Genomic DNA, 25304 nt, shown 5'->3' with positions numbered 1-25304 from the left:
GGGCAAGACAGGAATAAAGACACAGACCTACTAGAGAATGGATTTGAGGATACGGGGAGGGGGAAGGTAAGCTGGGACAAAGTGAGAGAGTGCCATGGACATATATACACTACCAAACGTAAAATAGATAGCTAGTGGGAAGCAGCTGCATAGCACAGGGAGATCAGCTCAGGGCTTTGTGACCACCTAGAGGGGTGGGATAGGGAGGGTGGGAGGGAGGGATAAGTAAGAGGGAGGAGATATGGGGACATATATATATGTATAGCTGATTCACTTTGTTATAAAGCAGAAACTAACACACCATTGTGGGGCAATCGTACTCCAATAAAGATGTTAAAAAAATAAATAAATAAAATAAAAAAATAAAGAGAATGAATGGTAAAAAACAAAACAAAACAAAACAAACTTATGACCTAAATAATATTATCCCAACTTTGAAGATGTGGGCATTAAAGCACAGAGAGGTCAAGTAACTTGTACAAGGTCACACAGCTTGTAAGTGTCAGAGCCAGGATTCAGATCCAGGCAGTCTGGCCCTAGAGACTATTATCCAGTACCCTAAGCTGCCTCTCCGCTGGTGTGGTGTGTATGTTCACTGTTGTATTCACTTAGATAAAATATTGAAGGACCAAAACTAGAATCTTAATAGTGGTTACCTCTGGGTAGGATTATGATTGATTTTGTCTTGTTTTTCCATTGGAAAGTTATGTACTGTTTTCCACAAGGATCATTATATATATTTTCAATTACAAAAATATAGGGGAAAAGAACAAGCGTCATTGGAATTGATTCTTTAAAAACGTAATAAGAAGGTAGCACATTTCTAATCTATGTTAATGCTGTGTTCTTAACAACTTTCTTAACTGTTTTTTTTTCCTTGGTTCTCTAATTATTTTGCTTTCACTAAGAACCTTTGTCAGTCTCCTCTTTCTTTCCCTTCTCTTTGATTATTTGGACTTTAATTTAGCAGAACAGCCTGAGGCATCTGTAACTTTCCTGACCAGAGCCACTGACTGTTAGAGCCCGGAAGCATCCAGAGTTGCTACTCAGAACTTCCCAACTGGCTCCATGTGCTTCCAGCCATAAAGGTATCAATTCTCATTTCTACTTTGGTATTAGTAAATAAAACACTTGTTTAAATTATATAAAGGGAAGAGTTTGGAGCTCTGAATAAATATCAAGCGAGATGCTCAGGACTAGTGTTAATCAGATGAGTGTGGGCAGGACTAGCCTCTCCTCCGTTTACCACTCAGCTGAGTACCATTTGTCAGCATGTTGGTTTCGAATATTAGACAATATTAAACTGTATTTGTGGTCATACACTGTTTTATTTATACCTCTAATAGACCATTGGATAAAGACAGAAAGCATGAAAAGCACTGATGTTAAAATCTAACCTAATGGGGAGCATAAAGAAAATAATGTTATAAATGTCCCTCAAGAGTACCTTCATCTGATCAGTAAGTTTCATTCCTCTATTTAAAAGTTTTTTGGCCCCATGGCATGTAGTATCTTAGTTCCCTGAACAGGGATCAAACCCATGACCCCTGCATTGAGAGTGTGGAGTCTTAACCCCTGGACTGCCAGGGAAGTCCCTAAAATTTGCCTGTGTAAGGCTGTTAGAATAACTGACACCATCTTGAGCCCTCAGAGTTTCTTCTCTCTTTCCACTGACCCTACCCAGGACTGTACTGTTCTGTAAACCACTTCTCTGTGGTCAAGGGATTTGTAGTTAATAGACATTGTTTAATAATCATTAGGACCAGGTGGCCTCTATCCTCTGTTAGTCTCTCCAAAACGATGAAAACCTTCCCTGACGTATTCTCCAGCACCCATGAGACTAGTTACCCATTCACAAATCTTTTTTGTTTTTTAATAAATTTTTTTATTTATTTATTTTTGTCTGCATTGGGTCTTCATTGCTGCGCGCGGGCTTTCTCTAGTTGCAGCAAGCGGGAGCTACTCTTCCTTGTGGTGCACAGGCTTCTCATTGCAGTGGCTTCTCTTGTTGCGGAGCACGGGCTCTAGGCACATGGGCTTCATTAGTTGTGGTGCGTGGGCTCAGTAGTTGTGGCACATGGGTTCTAGAGCGCAGGCTCAGTAGTTATGGGGCACGGGCTTAGTCGGTTCACGGCATGTGGGATCTTCCTGGACCAGGGCTCAAACCCGTGTCCCCTGCATTGGCAGGCGGATTCTTAACCACGGTGCCACCAGGGAAGTCCCCCCATTCACAAATCTTGACTTAGGAATGTACACCCTTTTTCCAAGCACTCACCCCATTCCCTAGGTTAACTATAAAACTGCCCCAACGGCTCCTCGGTGGTGCAGAGTGCAGATGTGAATGCCTCGGGATTGTTGTCGCCTGACCCCAATAGATCCTGCCTTGTGAGTAAGTTGCCCTATAATAAATGGATCCATTGATTATATGGAGCTGCCTGCCTTGTTTTTCGGTCTCAAGACACCATCTCAGTTCAGTGGGCACTTTTCATCCCCTCCATCCTCCAACAGCATAGTACCTCATTTTATGATTCCATTGTATCAAAACCAATTCTTGGAAAGAAAGAATAAAATGAAGAATGGTATCTAGATGCTCTTTTTTCATCTAGTTAGAAATATCTGCAAATAATGACATAAAATCTATTATCTTATTCCTTCAGTTCTAAATACAAACAGTATAATACTGTTTATTGATTTTTAAGATTTTTTAAACTCCAAACATTTTTAAACTCCAAAGTGTAAAACTTCCAAACATTATATCAGCTTTTTTCTTATTTTAACACTTTAACACATATAATAATTAAACACCAATCTACATTTTAATGTATGACTCTCTGAAGCCAAATACAACAGAATGTCATCTTTGAATTTATTTTTTAACAGGTCATGCTTTTTTCTCAATATTAATTTAAAATAAGGAGTGTATATCACATGATAAATAACATGATATATATGACAAAAATTTGCCTTCCTACTTAATACTACCAAATATCATAAAGTTTATAATTTGTCTACAAACATATTGATCTAAAATAAAACATTTTAGGTAGAATCATCTATTTTTAAATAAACTTTTTTAATTTATAAAACTTTTCAAAAGAGATTGATAGCAGAGTAAGTGGACACTGGTCTCACCTCCCATCACAAGCACATCAAAACAACAACTACATACAGAGCAACTCTCACTGAAATAGACCTAGGGACTAACAGGACGGCTAAAACACCTATACATACTGTGAGAAACCCACATGCACGTGTGCACCCACGTGACCTACACCTGGCATCTCCAGAGAGTCAAATTGCCCTTGTCACTTTTTTTCTCCTTAATCAATATGACAGATGACAGGCTAAATCAAAGACTAACTTCTATGAAAACATATTTTTCAGCCCCTTTTTTCTCTTCTCCCTTTCCCCTAACTCTTTATATATGTTCCTTGACTGCCTCATTTTGCTACTTTCCAGTGTAACACCTTCTTACCTAAGACACCATTCTGATTAGGAAGTAGCTTATCCTTTTCTTCTTTCCCAGAGGGGAAAAAAAATGCATATGTTTGTAAAATGAAGGAGAAAGATTTCACCTTGGTTATCTCATGCGTTGGAGAAATGTCGATAATGGACATTTCTATTGGCAGGGACATGGGATAGAATAGCACAAAATTTTGCAATACCTTTCAAATCACATCCATTACCTGGCCACTTACTCTGTCTACACACAGGCAACTTCATACAGATAAGGTGTGAGAACTGACAGAAGAAAAAAAGCAAAGGGATAATATAGGTCAAACTTTTTTCTTTCACCAGCTGGGTAAATCTGATAAAAGGACCGCTGAGCAGTGAAAACTGGCATTTCCGTAACTGAATTTATGTATCTTCAAAAATCAGATAAATCTCACTTACTGAGTGACTATTTGTATGTAGCATTAATGTTAGGGGTTAAACAGTTCCATGTGCTGCCTTTCAGAACTCCTAGAATGAGAGAGCTGTGCAGTTTTAGCATTATAGGAAGCCTGAGAGAAGATGTAATCCAAGGAACACCTCCCTCCCCTTACCCACCATACCATAAACCCACAGTGTACCCCATACTTGGCCTCGCAGAAGTATGAATTATAGTGTTTCACCTGACTCACTTTCCACAGTGTTTTATGTCTTGGTTCTACTCTTTTCTAGTTGCTATGAAACTAATCTAGTTAATACATTCATACTGATATATTACCACCTTTTAATTTTGAATTTAATATGCTCCTCCCAGGCAGATTCATATTTTAATAGGGGCCCTTTGTTAAGTTTTTTAATTAAAAGGACTAGCTCACATGTTAGGAATTTTAGTACACAAGAAACCGAAGAGGCAAATACATTTGGTTTGGAAAATGTTTTAAGATCCTTCCTACTATACAGTAACTTATCTGAATGAATGTTGCAGAAAATTATATGCCTAAGAGAAAGACAAGAGAAAATGAACAGATTAATTAAAGTCCTACTCAGTGCAAAATCAACAATGCATTTGACTCAAGTTATATACAAATAAGGATTTTCTTTTTTAAAGGAAAGGTAACAGTTTGAGCTTTTAGATTTAGAGTGAGTCTTCTTGTATACTGAATTCAGACGTTAGTAAACCCTATTCCTTATTTCTTTAATAACTAACTGCAATACCACTCCCCCCTTTTCTTGGTAAAATCAGTGTTGAGAATAAAGATTCTTTCTTCAAAATCTCTAGCTCATATGTGCAGAACAATTTTCCTAATCCATATTCATATAAACACAGAGTAATCACTCCATAGGAGACAGTGAGTAAATGAGCTAAATGGTACTTCTCATTACCCCAAAAATTTATTGTAAAAACATTAACGGCACATTCAAAGAAGCAGGTTAATTTTTAACCTTCAGTTATTTGAAGCTGTTTTGGTTTTGATCTGTTTTGGTTTTGTGTTTGGTCTTGTTAAGTACAACCATAGAATTTTCTAGGAACGTGACTTTTCATGGTTCAAATTCAATTCATTCTTCACCTACCTCTCAGAAAATCCAGGCTAAATGTCTGTTGAAAGTAGCATATTCGTATGGAATCTACCTCCTCCTTGCAGTAGGAAAACTAAATTATTACAATCTGGTGGACCAATGCTTATGACGTAAACATATTGGTCTACAGACTGAGAACAGTCCAGCCTTTTCTAAAATTTTAGAACCAGAGAAGCAGTAACATCTATTTGCAAGCAGGACCACGACATCTTTTTTTCCGTTGAGCACAGACAATAAAGAAGTCTGCTCATTCATTTTAGGTAAACAGCTAATCCTGAACAATTCAGGATCATTATCACTTGTGAGAATGGGTTCATAGTATCCTGTTAAAAATTAGAATTGATTTTAAATTAGTTTTCACTATATCATCCTAGAAGCCAAGTAAGCAAGACTGAATGAACAATATAAAGCTAAGATGTATTTTTCTATTCCAAGTCATGAAAGATAATCACAAATTATGCTTTCTTAAGTCAATGAACTGATAAGAGAATTAAACCTGAGGTCAGTCGCAATGTCAATTTACCAAACACCAAACTTGTCAAATTTACTAAAACTTTTTATAAGGAATATTGTTTTTAAATATACATATACCTTCATTAAACACATTTTAAGGAATGTTCAATTTGTCAAAAGCTGAGTCCTAGGCTTATTTGGTGATTTTATGACTATTTTCTAATAAATATTAATATAAATATATTAAGAATAAGTTCTAATAAGGTAGTATTTTTTAACATCTTTATTGGCGTATAATTGCTTTACAATGGTGTGTTAGTTTCTGCTGTATAACAAAGCGAATCAGCTATATGTATACATATATCCCCATATGCCCTCACTCTTGTGTCTCCCTCCCACCCTAAGGTAGTGTTAAAAGCATAATAAAGATGAATAAATTCACTGAAAATATTCTTAGTTGTGAAAAACATATTCATGAAGAATATAATTAGGGAGAGTGCATTTATGAAGACTTTATTTATGTAAAATGTTTTTCATTGGGTACTTGAATGTTTTCAAAAAAAAATTCATATTCACTTAATCTAGTCAATAAATTATGTTTATAGGAAAGCATATACAGAACCATTTAATATGCTTATGCTGATTAATCCTTAAAACAATATATCTGGTAAACTAGTAAATTAAGAAATAGGCTATTCCACAAATGAACTTCAGTGCCTTGATCTTTGAAGAATTCACCTACTTCCATGAAATGATGGCAAGAGGGGAATATGTATTGAAGGGACATCAAACACAGACACATTTTTGCTGAGCACAGGATGTAGATCAAGGATGAATTATTATGTTTAAGAGGACTTGCATTGATAGTCTGTACAGTCAAATCAAATTGTAACTGCCAACATATGTGGAACACATGTGACAATTTATTTAATTTATTTTATTGAAGTATAGTTGATTTAAAATGTTGTATTAATTTCTGCTGTACAGAAAAGTGATTCAAATTTGGTAATTTGAATTGGAAAGAAGTTGACTGTTAAAAGGGAAACAACTTTGAAGAAAACGTATATATCTATATTCTTTTTCATATTCTTTTCCTTTATGGTTTATTATAAGATATTGAATATAGTTCCCTGTGCTATACGGTAGGACCTTGTTGTTTATCCATTCTATATAATAGTTTGCATCTGCTAACCCCAAACTCTCAATCCATCCCTCCTCCACCGCACCCCTTCTTCTTGGCAACCACAAGTGTGTTCTCTATGTCTGTGAGTCTGTTTCTGTTTCGTAGATAAGTTCATTTGTGTCATATTTTAGATTCCACATATAAGTGATATCATATGGTATTTGCATATATGACTATTTTTTAACCCAGTTTCAGCAAAACCTTTGGTATAGACATCTTCCCAGCAGTGATAAATACCTAGTTATTTTTAAAAACAAAGCAAAAAACTAGTTATAGATTCCAAAGCAGTTTCCCTTTGCCTGGAATTTGGCCTGTTGTGTGACCCAAACTCCAATATCATCAGATACTGTATATTCTGACTCTGCAAAGATATAACCAAGGCTGTCTGCTCCACTCCACTGGAAAAGAAACACCCACATTTTCCAATACACTTCATTTGGAAACAAGATGAGCTAGCAAGCCATGCACATGCCATTGTGACATTAATAGTAGGTTCATTGTATTTTATGGTAATTGCAATGTAAATCCACCTACGTAAGGTAGAGCATTTCCTTCACTCCTTGTGGGAAGCTCTTAGTAATATGACTGATCCCAAGTTCAGACTTATTTTGAACTACAGGGGGAAAAGCCACTATTTATAGCCCATCTGTCAAGACTGTATCATTTTGAAAGGTGAAGAGTGTTTTAAGGTACAGAGGAATTGTCATTCTTTTGGTAATTTGAATTGGAAAAAAGTTGATTGCTAAAAAGGAAACAACTTTGAAGAAAACTTGCTTAAAACTTCATTGTTGGTACATAAGTTAGCCCAAATTGATCTGTTTCCTCAAGTGCAATTTATTTGGTACAAAGGGTGCAAAGCAGTGGGTTGGGTATTGAAGTGAATCAGTAACCTCAGACCATTTCATGAGCTTTTCTACCTGCATTTGCAATAATTGTCTGTACTTCACCATAAGAATGTAAGTACCATTCTTAATGATCAGAAACGTTTCTTGTTTCATGTCTCAGCTGTTGCCCAGCCTATGGTTTTTCCATATTTTTATACCCACAATTCCCAGTTGGTGCTGAGTTTGGAACGTGTACTACCTACCTACTACTAGGCAGTTCAAAAATGTGGATTCAAGAAATCTCAACCAAATCAAAGATGACTAAATGAATGGTTGGTCTTGCGTTAGTGTAACATGTCTTCAGACTGCCAGAATAAGTAGGAATTTACATATATCATTCCTTGTCCTCAGGCCCAATATTCACTGAATCTTGTATCAAGCCACAAATGATCAAGCCATATGATTCTTTATCTCTTTATTTTTATTATCCATTCAACTCAATTATTTATTAGTGTTATTACTTTTCTTTGAGATAGTTGATTACTATAAGAAAAAAATTAAATTCTCCCTTCATTCCATATCCCAAATGAAATGCACAAAGGACCTCTAGCAGGAATTTTTTATGACCATTTATAGGCTATGATGGAGAAAAAGTTATTTCTAAACATAAAACTCGAGGCAAAATACCTATATTTAAAAAATTAAAGTTTAGAGCAACAACCACAAACAAAAAAATAAAGGCTATTAATAGCAAACAAGAATCTGGGAAAAACTGAAACACATATGACATCACACTAAAATAACAAGGTGACTAAATGTGTCCGAGGCACTCTGCTAAGAGGCATTGGGTAATGAGAAGTTAGCAATCAGTACCCTTCACTTTGAAGCACCTTAGAAGCCAGTAGATAAGACATGTAGACAATTACATGACACAGTGAACCGTGCTCCATCCATAACATGAGAGGACAAGCCCAGAGGTCACAGAGTTCAGGGTGTGGTGACGATGAAAAGCAAGATGTCTTGTTTCATTTGTGCAGTTTCCCAGTGCGTGGTCTCTAGTTCACCTACAACATATTCCTGGGCCTCAGACCTAAAGAAAACTCTCACCCAGCTGAGGAGAGTTCAAAGTGTCTCCACAAACAACACACATTTGGTGTCTTGCACTTTCTAAAATGCCTTACAATACTTATAAACATTACTGGAAAATGTTAAAAGTTTTGGAAGGAACCGTGAATCAAGGGACTATTTGAAATGCACCAACACCAGTCTTTCTTATGTCCCCAAATAACTGAGATCAGACAAATGCCCTGGAAGCCCACCAACATGCCCTTGGCCTTTGGGTCTTTGTACTGATTTGAACTTGGCCTTAGGAGCTTTTCTCCTGGGTTTCAAAGAAGTCTTGACAGTCTGTGACTTAAAATCTTGGGACAAAATCTGTAGGACAGATTGAAAGGGATTCAAGATGCCCTCAGATCCCTATATTGTTATGGAAAATGGCAGGTCTCCAATTGCCATCGGCCTCTTAATCGCTTGCTGTGGTTTTTGTTTGATTTGTTTTTGTCTTGGTTTTAACAGTCCACATTTTATTTTTATTTTATTTTTTTCTGTTTTGCTTTGTTTTGTTTTTATTGTGCTAAGAACAATTGACATGAGATCTACCCTCTTAAAAGTCTAAGGACACAATACAGTATTGTTAATATAAGCACAATGTTACACAACAGATCTCTAGAACTTATTCACCTTGTGTAACTGGAACTTTATACCTGTTGAATAGTAGCTCTCCATTTCCCCCTGCTCCCAGCCCCAGGAAACCACCGTTCTGCTCTGTTTCTAGGAGTTAAACTATTTTAGTTGCCCCATATAAGTAGAATCACGCCTTATTTGTCCTTCCGTGACTGGTTGATTATTTCCTGTAGCATAACGTCCTCCATTGCATGCGGAGCTACCAGACTAAAGCTCCTTAGGGCTTTAATGACAAACCCCTTAGAATTTTGTCTAATTGGTATCATCCAGCCCTCCTGGCCTTTCCTCCCTTTGCATTTCAGGATAGTCTTTAAAAGGAAGGTTTGCTGTTTTATTTCAAAGATTGACAGCTTAGAATTGTACTTCACCAAGCACTTCAGTCCAGACCTACATCGCCAAAACTGAATTTATCTCTGGAAATGCAAAGAGAGGAAGGATTAGGAGGGGTGCATGGTAGCAGTTAGATGAAATTCTAAGCCCTAAGGGGCTTTAGTCTGGTGGCTCCATTTCTGTAGTGTCAGTAAAATCCCAACTAATCCTATCCTACTTTCCCAGTAACTGGATCATTACCCTACATCTCTCCCTTCATCTGATTTCAATTAGGTCATCTGACTGAGGGCATCTCTAAATTGAACATTTTGAGTCTTCCTATTAAGGGTGATGTTATGGCTGAGTGTGTGTCCAAAAACATCACTCACTCTCAATGAGCCCTTCATGGCTGCCCACAGGTAAACACTCCTTTTTGTCTGTCATCTGCTGTTTACACATAACACTTTGTTGTGGTGGGACTCTGAAACTCACCGTATACATAGATGTTGGCTTTTCCACCCACAGCCAAAAGTCTAGTGCAACAAATAGCTTCATTCCATTTATGCTGAAACACATTAAAATAAAAATACTCTTTCCCTGTTCCTCTACTGTTTGGTTGGTTCATTGATTGTTTGACTGTTTCCATGGGAGTGGGGATGGGAGGAGTATGAGTGGATGTAGGTACAAATATCTCAGTGAACTTGGCAATTTTGTCAACCAATCAATTTACACTTAGAGGGAAACCACTAATCTTTAAAGGAATTTTTGGCATAGGTTATTCAACTTTTTTAACAGTGAATATAAAATAGCTAGATTTCAACCTTAATCATATGCCACTTCTCTGAGCAGTGTTACAACTTAATCACAGGGTATCACTCTTAAATTATTATCAGATCTGCTTAAATAATCAAATCTAAACCAGAGTTCTTTTGACTATACACATTATCCCTTAAAGCTCATCTCTATAATTATATCCAACCACAGTATTCACAACAGCAACAAAAAATGACTATTTGGAACCAGTTAATTTCTATCACATATCAACTTAGCTTGGAAGTTACTTAGCTTTAGATCAAATTATAATAAAACTCAAATACAAACAACAAAAGTAATATTATTTGTGAAGTGTCCTGAATATAAAACAAAACAAAAAATGTAAATAAGGTTTCAAAGAGCTAATAATCTGCTGAACCAAGATAGACGGTAATATTGTACAGAGGGGAAAAAAGTTAGTCCTAAGGCTTCTACACCATGGACAATTCCACAGCTTCTTTCTGTACTCACTGAGTGGTATTAGGAAAAAACAAACTAACAACAAAAATAAAATCAAAGCTGGGTGGCTTTGGTAAGAAATAATACATGATCCCTCTGATGGATCTTTTATGTTCTTTTTGTTCTCCCTTTTCATCTAGCTCATATTTGAAAATCTCCTATGAACAACTTGGCTCTTTCCCAGAGGTTTGCATCAATCCCAGCTTCCAATGCTGTCAGACCTGGAGGTGGGCAGGATGCAGGACCCAGGGGCTGCAGGACTGTGTGACATCCATCCAGACATCTAAGGGACAGTGCTGACAAGTCAGTAGAGAGGAGTAGGCCAGGCTAATGGTCATTCTCAGTGGATCATTCTGCCGTTTTGTAAGCAGCCCTTTGCAGGAAGCAGCTCTTTGCATGAGGCCCTTTTTGTTGTCACTTTAGCAAAAGCTGTATTTTAACTTAACCTTTATACCAGGTGCCTCCATACTTCACCAATCTCCCACCCAAGCACACCTCTCAAATCTTTTGATCACACCATGCCTTGTCTAACCTGTTGATTTTTTTCTTAGATTGAAGAAGTAGGAATGAAGAATAAGTAATTAATGGAGGACTAGATCTTTTCTCCTTCAGTAACCCTGTGAGCTGACTGCATGAACAAGATAGCATCCAAAGAAAGATCACAAGAAGTCAACAAACCTGCACACTATGGAAGATGGTAAAGAATCTGACCCCCTACTTCAGTGATTGAGATTTTTTTCCTCTTTTTTCTCTTTATAAACTTTCATGGCCAAGCAGAATCTTCGAAGCTGGTTCTGGGACACAAGTCTACGTTCTCCCCAGGTTGCTGGCCTTCTGAATAAAGCAAGCTTTCCTTTTCTCACCAACACTTGTCTCTCATTTATTGGCTTTCAACCTGCGAACAGCTGAACCTGAGTTTGGTAACAGTTTGACAATGAAGATAGAGACTCCAATTTCCCAAATTTCCCTCCCCTCCAAGTCCAATCTTAGCGATAGTAATTAATTCCTTAATTTCTGTATAACTGTACCAGGTGTGGCAGTTTTGTTGTGTGACACATGGAGGTTAGACTCTTCTCCTTGCCACTTTCTAACATGAATTTGAAAAAGTTATGTAATCTCTCTAAACATTCAAATGCTCATCTGTAAAAGCTAATCTTGTTTAAAGATTAAGTGAGGTATTGTACAAACATGTCCTAACACAATGCCTGACTCAAAGCAGTTTCTGAAAAACACACATTTCTAATGTCTGCTTCCCTCATCCCCATAAGACTATCCTCTCCACTATATTCACAATCCCATTGCCTCCCAGTTCTCTGGGGACACTATACCAACAATTATCTTTTCCCTCTCCCGTCTTACCAAACTCTCCTATCCTACTGAAAAGTCAATAAACATTTATTGAATATATAGTTAGTAAGTGCCAGGCCATTTTTTACCTGTTATCTTAACCTAACGCTAACCTCTCCTGAAGCTATTGGTCTGTCTTTCTTCTTGCCTTTATGATCAAAAGTCTGCCATGAGGCTACAGTAGTGGAATCTATATAAAGGAGGTTGTCAGAGGGAATATGAATTTCTAGATACTGTGCTCAAAATTTAAATTGCATGTTCAAATCCACATTTTCCGGAAAAACAGAGCTCATTTTCCCCATCAGAGTCTTAAAAGGATGCTTGATTCTCAATATGTTAAGATCCAGTGATCTATATCAGTAACATTTCAGGACTGTCACGCTATGCCATTATACTGTGTCTGTCCATACCAAGCATTGAATGCACACAAGTTATAGTCAGCAGTGAACTTTTACTGGCTGACCTCAAATTTCTATTTTTTAGTCTTCATCCTATGTTATTTATCTACATAATGTGACATTCATACCAAGATTTTCCTTCTTGGACTTTCTCTTTCATTGATTTCTGACATCACTTTTTTCTCCCAATAAGTCATATTTGAATACTCCCATCTCTTCCTCTGGCCCCTACTCCTCAAAATGACTCATAAAATTTGATGTTTCCTAAGATATACTTTGTCTTAATTTATTCTTATTGTACATGCTCTCCTTGGATTATATAATCCATGTCTAAGACTTTCTATATCCAGATCAGACCTATCCTGATATCCAAATCCATATGCCTAAGTGATTAAAAACTAAATTGCATAAATGACCCGAAGAAACACTTAAATTTTTTTAAACTTCATTATTAATTTTTTAAAATTAAGTTAATATAATCTGAAAAAGAATAGATATATGTATATGGATAACTAAATCACTTTGCTGTACACCTAAAACTAACACAACATTGTAAATCAACTATACTCCAATATAAAATTAAAAAAAATTTTACGTTAATATAAAGATACTACTTTCCTTTTTCTTGTGATTTATGGGTATTTTTTTTCTAAACAATATCCTGTGTTAGCAAACTTAAGAATAAAGTGTATCCTAGCACACTGCTAATGGAGTGTAAATTATTATAAGCTTTCTAGAGGGCAATTTGACTATATAGATTGGAAGTCCTTAAAATATGCATACACACTTCTGCTTTTGTAGTATGAAGTTATACTGAAGGGCCCTCCCACTAAAAGACAACTAGAACCTGGACAAATTAAGACAAACATTTTTAAGGCATGGCTAATCTCACAAGAAGGAAAGGAAATCTGAGTGTGATGGGGGAGGCAATGAAATGAAATCTGAGCAGAGAGCCATGAGTAAACAGTAAGTGAAAGAAAGTCTCTCTGGGAACAAATAATAATAGGAGTCCTGAGATCTTGAAGTCCTAAGCTTTGGGTGTGTCTCAAGGTTGGAAGCTAATGTGAGTCTCCTGTATTACCTTGACCCTCCTTGGAGCTTAAGTGATCTCAGATGTCAGCAAATTCTGGACAGTGGCAAATAAACCATATCCTTTCTAAGGGAATATCCCCAATATGGGCCCTTAGGATTCCCACAGATTTAGTTGAAGAACATATGATCTTGGACTTCCGTGGTGGCGCAGTGGTTAAGAATCTGCCTGCCAATGCAGGGGACACAGGTTTGAGCCCTGGTCCAGAAAGATCCCACAAGCTGTGGAGCAACTAAGCCCATGCACCACAACTACTGAGCCCACGTGCTGCAACTACTGAAGCCTGTGCACCTAGAGCCCATGCTCCACAACAATGAGAAGCCACTGCAATGAGAAGCCTGCGCACCGCAACAAGAGTAGCCCCCGTTCACCGCAGCTAGAGAAAGCCTGTGCGCAGCAACAAAGACCCAAGGCAGCCAAAAATAAATAATTTTTTAAAAAGAATTTAAAAAAAGAGCATATGATCTTATAAACACAAATCAAGCCACTGCCACTGAGAGTCATCAGAGACAAAATACAGACCAAATTTCCGAGGAAAATATGTTGAGATAATCAGATAAACAATATTGACTGACCATCTATGAAATGATTAAAAACAAAATTAATGCACTGTTTTTAAATCCACCTAAAACGACTATTAAAAATGACCAAGAAGTATTTAAAACTAAAACAACTTAATCTTTGATATTAAAAACACACGGAATGGGTATCAGCATATCAGATACAGATGACAGATAATTTGTGAATTGAAAAATCAATCTTAGGAAATTAATTACCCAGAGTTAGCATAAAAAGTACAAAATAAAGAGGTTATATAATGCAGTCAATAAAAGACAAGATTCAGGAACTAGACTAAATTTGAATCCCAGCTCTGCCACTAACTCCCTCTGTAGCCTTGGGTGTGTTACTATCCTCTCTGTAGCTCAGTTTCACCATATGTTTAAAAATGAGGGGCTTCCCTGGTGGCGCAGTGGTTGAGAATCTGCCTGCCAATGCAGGGGACAAGGGTTCGAGCCCTGGTCTGCGAGGATCCCACATGCCAAGAAGCAACTGGGCCCGTGAGCCACGATTACTGAGCTTGCGCGTCTGGAGCCTGTGCTCCGCAACGAGAGAGGCCGCGATAGTGAGAGGCCCGCGCACCGCGATGAAGAGTGGCCCCCGCTCGCCACAACTAGAGAAAGCCCTCGCACAGAAACGAAGACCCAACAGAGCCAAAAATAAATAAATAAATAAATAAATTTTAAAAATAATCTGTTTGTACTTTAAAAAAGAAAAATGAGGATTTGTGTAAGGATTAAATAATATATATAAAATGCTTGGATCAAAGTCTGATAAATTAAGCACTAGAGAATAAATGTCATTATTAATATGACAGAACTAAGACCAAACGTATCTATTATATCAAGAAATACATGAACTTAACTTACTTATTAAAAGAAAGATATTTTTTCAGATAACTCACAAAACAAATCCCCACTTTATGCTGTGTATAAAAGACACACTAAATACAAAGTTATTCAGAAAGACTAAAAGAATTGGCAATGATATCCAAAAAAGAAAAGAGAAAAAAAAAAAGAAATAGCAGAAGTCATGATCATAATATCTGACAAGGTAAAATTCAGAGCAAAAGGCATTAAAATTCAGAGCAAAAGGCATGTTAAAGGTACTAAAAAGAACAATTCACAGTGAAGATGTGTTATGTATTTCTATGCACCCAGTGGGAGTACAGCAATTTCATAAAGCAGGAAATTCAGGAAATGCAAAGATAGATAGGCAGAGACATTCAGAGAGAGAAATAAACAATAGCAACTTATTTCTCCCCCCGAGTCCAAGGCATAGCAAAATGAAAAGCATAAGAAAGGATTCAGAAGACTTAAATAATGTTTTCAATAAAGGAGGTGATATGGATATATATTGAATTTTGTACCTGAATTAGAAAATACAGCTTTTTCCAAGTGCTTATGGAAGCTTTACTAAAACTAACCATGTATCTGATCACAAAAAAATTTAATAAAGTCTAAAATATAAATAACACAGAAAATATTGCTTGACCACAAAACAATAAAAGAAACTCCTCCACTGAGAAAGACTGAAAAAAAAAAAAGAAAGAAAACCTTTGAGTTAGAGGAGAGAATTTAAAACACACAAACAAAAATTTTTGCAGAATTTCTAGAAAACAACTGCTATGGGTTGAATTATTTCCCCACCCTCCAAATTTATAAGTTGAAGTTCTAATAGTACCTTAGAATGTAACCATATTTGGAAATGGGGTCACTGGAGTTGTAGTTTGTTAAGACAAAGTCATACTGGAGTAGTTTGGTTCCCTAATCCAATATAACTGGTGTCTTAATAAAAAAAAAAAAAAAAAGGAAATTTGGAAACAGAGACATATACACACAGAGAATTCAAATGGAAATGAAGACTGTGATAAGAGTGACGCTTCTACAAGCCACGGAACACCAAAGATTTGCCAGCAAACTACGAGAAGGTGGGGAAAGATATAGCACAGCCCTCAGAAGGAACCAATCCTGTCAACATCTTGATCTCAGACTTCCAGCCTCCAGAACAATGAGACAATAAATTTCTGTTGTTTAAGTCAGTTTGTGGTATTTTTTCCAGCAGGTTGAAAACATCATTGCTAGTTTTTATTTAGTTGCCCAAATTCCAAACTAGACTATACTTAAGAGTTTAGTACCCAATAGATGCTCCAAATATTATTGAATGAATAATTCAAGCATTAAAGGAGGGTAAATTAAATTCTCCTGGCAGTCTCTTCTAACTCAGAGATTGTTGTTCATTTGCTTGTGTGCTTATTTTGTTTTGATTTTGGGGGAACATCAGGCCTTTCAAAAGCTCCTAATCCATATGTCTGAATTAACAGGATCTTAGAAGTCCTTAAAAATGCATCATTTTTCAAACTATTAAAACAGGACGGAAAGTATGTCTTTTATACAGAGCATACAGTTGGGATTTCTTTTGTGGGTTATCTGAAATATCCTTCTTTTAGTAAGTAAGGTAAGCCCATGTATTGCTTAATATAATAGATATGTTTGGGATTAGTTCTGTTATATTAACAATAACATTTATTCTATACTGCTTAATATTATCAAAATTTGGTCCAAGCATCCATTAAGATAGTTTCTTGAGACCCTTTTAAAATATAAAGTTGCAAGCCATTAAACACTGAACTCACCACAAAAGCATAAAAATAAAACAAAGCTCTGAGTGAGAAGGCATTGTTCATACTCCCCTAAACTTCAGCAGGAATGGGGTTGGCTCCTGTCTCTTTTCAAAATACTACTCATGAGGGGGCAGGATCAAGACGACAGAGTAGGAGGACCCTGAGCTCCCATCTCCCCATGAACATATTAAAGCTACAACTACATACAGAGCAACTCTTTCTGAGAACCACCTGAAGAACAGCTCTTTTACAACCAAGGCTGTAAAGAATAAACCACATGGAGTTCGGTAGGAAGGGAAGAGAAGAGATTTGGTCAGAACCTGCACCCTCTTGAAGAGTGCATAACAAACTTGCTTGCTCTCAGGCCCAGCACAGAGACATCAGATTGAAAACTGCCAGGGGCTTTAGCCAGCCTGCCAGAACTGCCCCGGTGTGCGCTCCAGCCTGCACTGAACTCCTGCTCCGCCCTGGTCTGCTCCAGCACTTCTCCCACTAGGGCAAAGATCACCATTGCAAATGTGTGTGCACACACCCGGGAAGAAGCAGAGCCAGCTCAGGGCCAGGGCTGCCTATAGCCAGGCCAGAAGTGTGGCTCAAATTCCTTGGGCCCTGACCCTGCCTCTGAGCAAGGCAGAGACCTAGAGACAGCTAAGAAGTGCAGCCTCAGTGCCTCAGGGCCCCGGACCCACCCACAATAGGGCAGTGACCACCACTGAACCTAGGTGAAGCCCTGGCTTGCACCTGCCTCCAGCTCTAGCCCCTCCGACTCCAACCTTACTTCCCACCAATGTGGTGGCTTCCAGCACAACCCAGGAGAGGTCACAGCCTGTGCTCACTTCAGACCCATCTCTCCCACCAAAGCCACTGGGCACAGATAGGCTGCATAGGGACTCTCCCACACAAGGACACACCTTCAAGACCAGGATAGGTAACAGTTTCACCTAATTTCATAGAGACAGAGAAACATGAGAAGACAGAGGAATATGTTTCCAATGAATGAACAAGAAAAAAAAAAATGGAAAAAAAAAACCCATATGACATGGAGATAAATAATTTACCTGATAAAGAGTTCAAAGCAATAATAATAATGCTAACTGAACTTGGGAAAAGAATAGAAGAACACAGTGAGAACTTCAACAAAGAACTGGAAGATATAAAAAGAGAACCAGTTAGAGTTGAAGAATACAATAACTGAAATGAAAAATACACTAGAAGAAATTAACAGCAGACTAGGTGACACAGAAGAATGCGTAAGTGACCTCGCAGATACAATAGTGGAAATCCAATCAGAACAGTAAAAAGAAAAACAAAATATTTAAAAAATGAGAATAGTTCAAGAGACCTCTGGAACATCAAGCATACTAACATTTGCACTAGAGGGGTTTTGGAAGTAGAAGAGAGAGAAGAGAGGGCAGAAAATGGGTTTGATGAAATTATGGCTGAAAACATCCTGAACCTGAAGAGGAAAACAGATACCCACGTCTGGGAAGCAGAGAGTCCCAAACAAGATGAACCCAAAGAGACCCACACAAACAGGTATCATAATTAAAATGGCAAAGGTCAAAGGTAAAGAGAATTTTAAAGGCAGTAAGAGAAAAACAAAGAGTCACATACAAGGGAATCCCCAGAAGGATGTCAGCTGATTTTTCAGCAGAAACTTTGAAGGCCAGAAGGGAGTGGCATAATGTATTTAAAGTGCTGAAAAGAAAAAACCTACAACCTAAAATACTCTACCCAGCAAGGTTACCATTCAGAATTGAAATTGAAAAAGAGATAGTTCTCCAGACAAGCTTTCTGCTAAAAGAGTTTATGACCACTAAATGTTTCTTACAAGAAATGTTAAAGGGTTTTTTTTAAGTGAAAAAGAAAATGTTATAACAAATAAGAAAATATAGGAAAAGAAAAATCTCACTGGGAGCAGCAAAGGTATAGTAAGGGCAGTGGATCAACCACTTAAATGAGATAGAACAGAGGTTAAAAGACAAAAATTGTAAACTCAACTATCACTACAATAAACAGTTAAGAGACAGACATAGAAGATGCAAAATATGGCATCAAAAACACAAAATGTGGGGGGAAGGGGAAGCAAAAAATATATCTTTTAGAATGTGTTTGAATTTAAATGACTATCAACTTAAAACAAGTAGATATAGTTAAATGTTGACATATATGAAATTCATGGTAACTGCAAATCAAAAACCTACAATAGAAATAAAAAGGGAGAGAGAAAGGAATCCAAACATAACACTTAAGAAAATCATCAAACCACAAGGGAAGTGACTAAAAAAAGAAGAGAAGAGAGAAGAACTACAAAAACAACCAGAAAACAACTTACAAAAAGGCAATAAGTACATATCTATCAATAATCACTTTAAATGTCAATGGATTAAATGCTCCAATCAAAAGTCATAGGTTGGCTGACCGGATTAAGAAAACACGACGCATCTATATTCTGTCTACAAGAGACTCATTTCAGAACTAAAGACACACACAGAGTGAAAGTGAGGGGTTGGAAAGATATATTACAGGCAGATGGAAATCAAAAGAACGCTGGGGTAGCAATACTTATATCAGACTACTTAGAGTTTAAAACAAAGTCTATTAAAAAAAAAAGCAGAGAAAGACATTATAGAATGATAAAGGGGTCAATCCAAAAGAGGATATAACAGGCATAAACATATATGCACCTAATATAGGAGCACCTAAATATATAACGTAAATATTAACAGAGAAATTGACAGTAATACAATAATAGTAAGGGACTTTAATACCCCACTTACGTCAATGGATAGATCATCCAAACAGAAAATCAATAAGGAGACAGTACCCTTAAATGACACATTAGGCCAAACGGATTTAATAGATATTCATACAACTTTCCATCCAAAAATAGCAGAATTTACATTCTTTTCAGGTGCACATGGAACATACCCTAATATAGTCTATAAAAATATCGAATCACTATGTTGTAAACCTGAAACTAACATAAAATTGTAAGTCAACTATACTTTGATAAAAATAAAAATTAAATAAGTTAAACAAATTAAACAAACAAACAAATATACTATTCATGCCTTTTGAATATGGTAGGACATGTGAAGGGAATGTTGGAAAAGGCATTTTTCACTTTAGGGACTTAAAAATTCCTATGCTGCATTTTAAAGGATGGCAGGAAAGAATGACTACGTGTGGTGTGAAAACAATGGCAATTCTAAATTACTTTCCAGCAAAGTGATTCTGTGGTACAAAGAGGTGAGAGACTGTGTGTCAGAAAATCACCCAGCTTGTTAATTTGTAGCTTTTTGCATAGAAAATAATCTTACTTATATCTTCATGGTGGAGTGGAATAATAGAAGAATTATTTGACACCATGTAACACAGATTTAAAACACATTTCTGAGAATGTTTAGAACACTGATACCATCTTCACACTATGTTTGGCAATCCATTAAGGAGATAGTTTTAAAACTGTGTAGCAACATAAAAAATGCTTAGAGAAAAATCAGTCATAACCTGGAACTCTAACACAAAAACTGTTACTGTGTTCTATTTTCATATGTAAATACTGTATATATTAACAATTTTGTATCTTTTGTTTTATTTATCACTAGTTCATATCTTTCAATTTTTTATTCCTTTTTAAATTTTTATAATCAAAAATTAATTGTTAAGTTTGAAGCCTATAAACAGGGAATGAAATTTTATTTTTAATGTAAAAAGAATACAGATAAAAAGTAAAGCTTGTTAGGAAAGAATTCTAAATATCTTCCCAAGCCACGGAATACTTCTTGAAGGAATCAACATGCAATGTTAGACTTCATTTAATCACGCCAATCTTAAAATGACAGCAAAGAGATAAAAAGAATATGAATCCACAAAGACAAAGCGAATGAGAGAGAAAAGTTACAGGCAGAAGACAGCTACACATCTATGCAAGATGGAAAAAAACCTGAGGAGATATAATGACTTATGTTTCAGTCTCCATACGGCTAAGAGAGCAATGTTAACAAGAAGCAATACTCCTCAGCAATAAAAAGGAAAATTATTGATATAGAAGGCAGAGAAATCTCAAATTCATTACGCTGAGCGAAAAAAAAAAAAAAAAAGCCAGGCAAAGAGTACATTCTGTACTATTCCATTTATAGAAAATTCTAGAAAATGCAAACAAGTATACAAGAACAAAAAGCACATCAGTGGTTGCCCAGCGAGGGGGTAAAGGAATAGAGGAGAATGAAGGAGTGGAACGAGGGATAAACTGCAAAAGTGCACAAGACAACTTTTTGGAAGATGGAAACATCTGTACATCTGGTTGTGGTGATGGTTTGCAGTGATGGTTTCAGGGGTGTATAAATTTGTGAAAACCAATCAAATTGTCCACTTTACATATGTGCAGTTTATTTTATTTCTATAGTACCTAAATAAAGATGTGAAACAACAATATAAAAATAAATAAAGGGATAGCTAAGGATCATCAGATACTTAAAGAAAGCTCCAGTAAGAAATACAAAGACCAAAACAAACATTCAAAGGTAAACAAAAAGGAACTGAAGGAAATAGAGACCACAAAGGGACAAGAATTAAAAAAAAAAGAGAGAGAGAGAGAGAGAGAAAGCTGTAAATAGTATCCTCGTAGATAAGAATGGATTTTATTTACATCAATGAAACAAAACCGAGGTGCTATTCAAGAGGCAAGAGATCTTGAAAATTAAAAATATATATGATTGTCAAAGTTGATTTTTAAATGGAAATGTTACTCTATCAAGTTTAGGATATTTCTAAGACGTTCAAAAAATTAAAGATATGGAAAACCAGTGAGAAAAAAATACATAAGATTAAACTAATAAATCTAATCTTCAAAAGACTTTTGGAGGAGCCGGGTGAAGAAGCCAGTGATGCGTAATGCTCTGTTTTGAAGAACAGCCAGCGAAGCGATGGAGCAGGCCAGGGACTGCTCACACCTGAAACGGATCACAGAACAGGCACGTACCGGAGGTGGAAGTTCAAGTCACACGTAGAAGGACAACCTCACCAAGCGATCAAGAGTGTCCACTGTGCCCGCAGAGATCTCAGCAGCAGCAAGTACCCATGGTAGATTTTAAGGCAAAATTGACATGGACATTCTTGGCTGAGACACCAAGAGGTGGGTAAAGCTATACTGGAATAGCCAGGTAGCTGATTGGAGCAAAAAAAAACCCATGCTCTGTCTACTCTTTGAAGCTTCTGCCCCAGCTTGCCTTGTTTGTAGGAGAACCTGCGTCATAGCTCTAACTCTAGCCTTCCCTGAGGTCTCAAGGATCCTGAAACCTTCCAGGGGACATTATCTTTGGGGGAACGTCAACCATGACTATGGAAAGAGCAGCAAGGTGCTGCAGTGCGTTAACTGTAGGTTGAGATGTATCTTGCAAGACGGCCAAATCTTCATTGGCATCTTTAAGGCTTTCGACAAACATGTGAACTTGATCCTCTGTGACAGGGGTGAGATCAAGGAGATCAGGTTAAAGAATGCAAAGCAGCCAGAGCATGAAGAAAAGCAGGTTTGGAGTCTGGGGTTGCCACATAGAGAACTTGGTTTCTGTGACTGTGGAGGGTAAACCCCCAAACATACTGACATTGCTTGGGTACCACTTGCTGGAACTACAAGAGGCCCTGGGGTTGGCAAGGCAGCTGACTAAAGTGTACCAGCTAGTGTTCCAATTCCCCAGGCTCCTGCTGGATGAGCAGGTCCTGTCCGGGGGGTTGGGAGGCCATCCCAACAGGTAATGAGTCCAGGGAAGAGGCACTGTAGCCGCTGCTGCAGTTGCTGCTCCTGCCAGCACTGCTGGAGCCCCAGCTCAGCACCCACCAAGGCATGGGACTCCACCCACACCTGTTGGCCCAGCAACCCCAGCTCCAGGCCTTATGGCTCCTCCAGCTGGTAGGAGACCACCCATGGGCCCACCAATTGGGCTTCCCCCCTCCCCAAAATTCAGAGGTAGGCAGAAGGAAGGCAGAGGACTGCTGTTTTGATTGTAATACCGTTTGGGTGTTTTAAACTGTGAACACACACACATTCGGTCAAACTAGAAATTATTTGTTTGAAGACATTTAAAAGATCTTTTACTTTTTAAAAATTGTATACGAAGACCATTCATTCATATTATGTATTATATCCTCACCTGGCACTCACCTGTATCCTCAGTTCCCTCTCGTTTGTTCCCCATACCTAATCCTTTCCACATCATGTCATGACCCCAGGTATGATTTGAAGCCGTTTACTTCTCTAGGTCTTCTGAAGTCCATGCCTTCATCATCTCTCACCTGGAATACTACCTAGTCTCCCAACAGATGGCCTGTTTTCACTCTTGCCACCCTCTGATCCATTCCACACACAGCAGTCAGGCTGATGTTTTAAAAGTGCTGAGTACAAGAAGTCACACCCCTGCTTGGCCCCCTTCAATAGCTTCGGATTGGCCTCTGAATAAATCCAAAGTCAGCTCAGCCTCTGAGCCCTGCATCTTCGGGCCCCTGCTTCTGTCTCCAGCATCATCTTTCTACCACTTTCTTGTTCCTCCACTCGCATTCGCACATGCTGCTTCTCTGGCCTTGAACATTTCCCCAGCACTCTTTCCTTGGTTTTCTCTCACGCTTTAGGATTCAAGTTAAGTGCCGCCATTTTTTCTTTCTCTCACCACCATGGCAATTCTCTCCACAGTATGTACCGTTTGTGATTGCGTATTTACTTATTCACTTGCTTATCTTTGTTTCCGCCACAGGCTCTAAGCTGCATGAGACCAGGAACTTTGCTTTGTTCACTGTTGTATCTCTAGTACCTAGAATATCCCCTGTCACAGAGTAGGTCCCTATTCACTCCTGACTGAATCGATCAGTGAATGGAATGTAGAATAGGACAGTTTTTTCTCAAAAGTGTGCATATAACCACTGAGGAGATCTGTTTTTACATGCACATTCTGATTCAGAAGATGTGGGATGGGGTCTGAGATTAGGAGTTTCTGAAACGCTCCTGTGTGATGTCAAAGCTACCAGCACCTTATTCGCATTTTTGACTAGCAAGGCTAGAGGGAATATAAAAATGAGTAATAGTGATGTTTGTCCTGTAGGGAGGAGCTTAGGATCTGATAATGGAGTTGCCTCATAAAGATGATCTAAATCATCACTACCAGCGTGACTTTCATTACTATAGGAAGCATGTAAGACCTAAAATTGTTTGAGATTGGGGTCTATGTTGACCTTATCCAAACGTTATACAAGACCAACATAAGGCCATGTCTAGCTATAACAAAATCATTCAAAGAGTTATAATAAAATACAAAATTTACAAGAAGCAATTGGTAATTCAGTCTATGGGAATAGAGATCCTTTATAACAAAGCAATAAATGTCATGGGACAGACAGATGAGAATCTGAATTTCACTTTGTCCTTGGGTAGCTGTGCAACCTTAAGCAAGTAATTTATATTCTCTGAATCTCAATTTCATCATTTATCAATTGGGGCAAATGATACCCACCTTAGAGGTGTGCAGATGAAGTGAGGTCTCACATATCAGTTAAATAACTGTGCATGGCGTTTGGTAGTCCTTAAAAATATCAGGTCCACCTGTTCCTTTCTTAGGTAGAACATTATTTTCCTTATAACATTTACTTCCCAGGTGGTGAAAGAATTAATATTTGAATGTATGTTTGTCATCTTTAACATCTCAGAGGGAAAAAAATTAGGAAAATAAATAAATAAATATGTAGGTTAAAAGCGGGCATTTTGGTCTAAATGAACACTAGACCATGGATCAGAAAAACTGAGTTCTGGTCCAGGATCCAACTCAAACTAAACGTGTGACATCGGACATATTATTTAACATCTCTGGGTCTCTGTATTATTTCTATATCATTATATACACTTTGTTAAATACATTAATTATCTTCTTACAGGAAATCATTATTCTTCAAAAACATGTGAGTTTATATTTCCCTTTGGAATATCAGTAATTTCTACAGAAATACTAAAATTTCAGAATCATTGTTAATTAAAACTAGGATTGGAAAACAGTTTGTTTCTTTCCTCTTAAAATCTCTACTAAACACCCTCAAACTATATTACTCAGCTTTAAAGAAATATATGAAGTCAGAGAACTTAAAATTTTACTTGGAGAACTTCTACCTTTTCTAGATTATACAGACATGCACATTTTCACTGACAGTTGGAATTTGTTTTAGCTGCTATATATGATCTTAAGCTGTCATAACTTAGAATATTAACTTAAATATGACTTAGAAATTCAGGAAAAAAAGAACAATTTGGAAAAAATAAAAAATAAATTAAATCTTTCCTTCAAAATAATTGTGATGTTTCTATGTGATAATAGAAAAAGTCAGTGAAAAAACTGCTTGGCTACAGTTGTGTCTCTATTTAAATGCTGACAAATGAATTTACGGGTTGAAAATTGTTATTATGCCTTTAACCCTCCTCTTCCCACTTCATTATAAATGGCTTTCAATTGTC

General features: G+C 37.2%; 1 protein-coding gene and 1 pseudogene across 4 annotated transcripts in view; one reads left to right on the top strand and one right to left on the bottom strand.

Annotated features, from left to right (window-relative positions):
- Positions 1-25304, bottom strand: part of SLCO1A2 (solute carrier organic anion transporter family member 1A2) — a 114020-nt gene that overhangs the window by 63501 nt on the left and 25215 nt on the right. The window lies entirely within an intron of this gene.
- Positions 19875-25289, top strand: LOC309641843 (small nuclear ribonucleoprotein-associated protein B' pseudogene; annotated as a pseudogene). Its single transcript has one exon. The product of its transcript is annotated as a small nuclear ribonucleoprotein-associated protein B' pseudogene (transcript).

The sequence above is a fragment of the Balaenoptera physalus genome (genome assembly GCF_965194825.1).
Source record: "Balaenoptera physalus genome assembly, chromosome: 13".
Lineage (NCBI taxonomy): Eukaryota > Metazoa > Chordata > Mammalia > Artiodactyla > Balaenopteridae > Balaenoptera > Balaenoptera physalus.
Note: the sequence above shows the minus strand (reverse complement) of the source record. Positions and strands in the feature narration are given on the sequence as shown.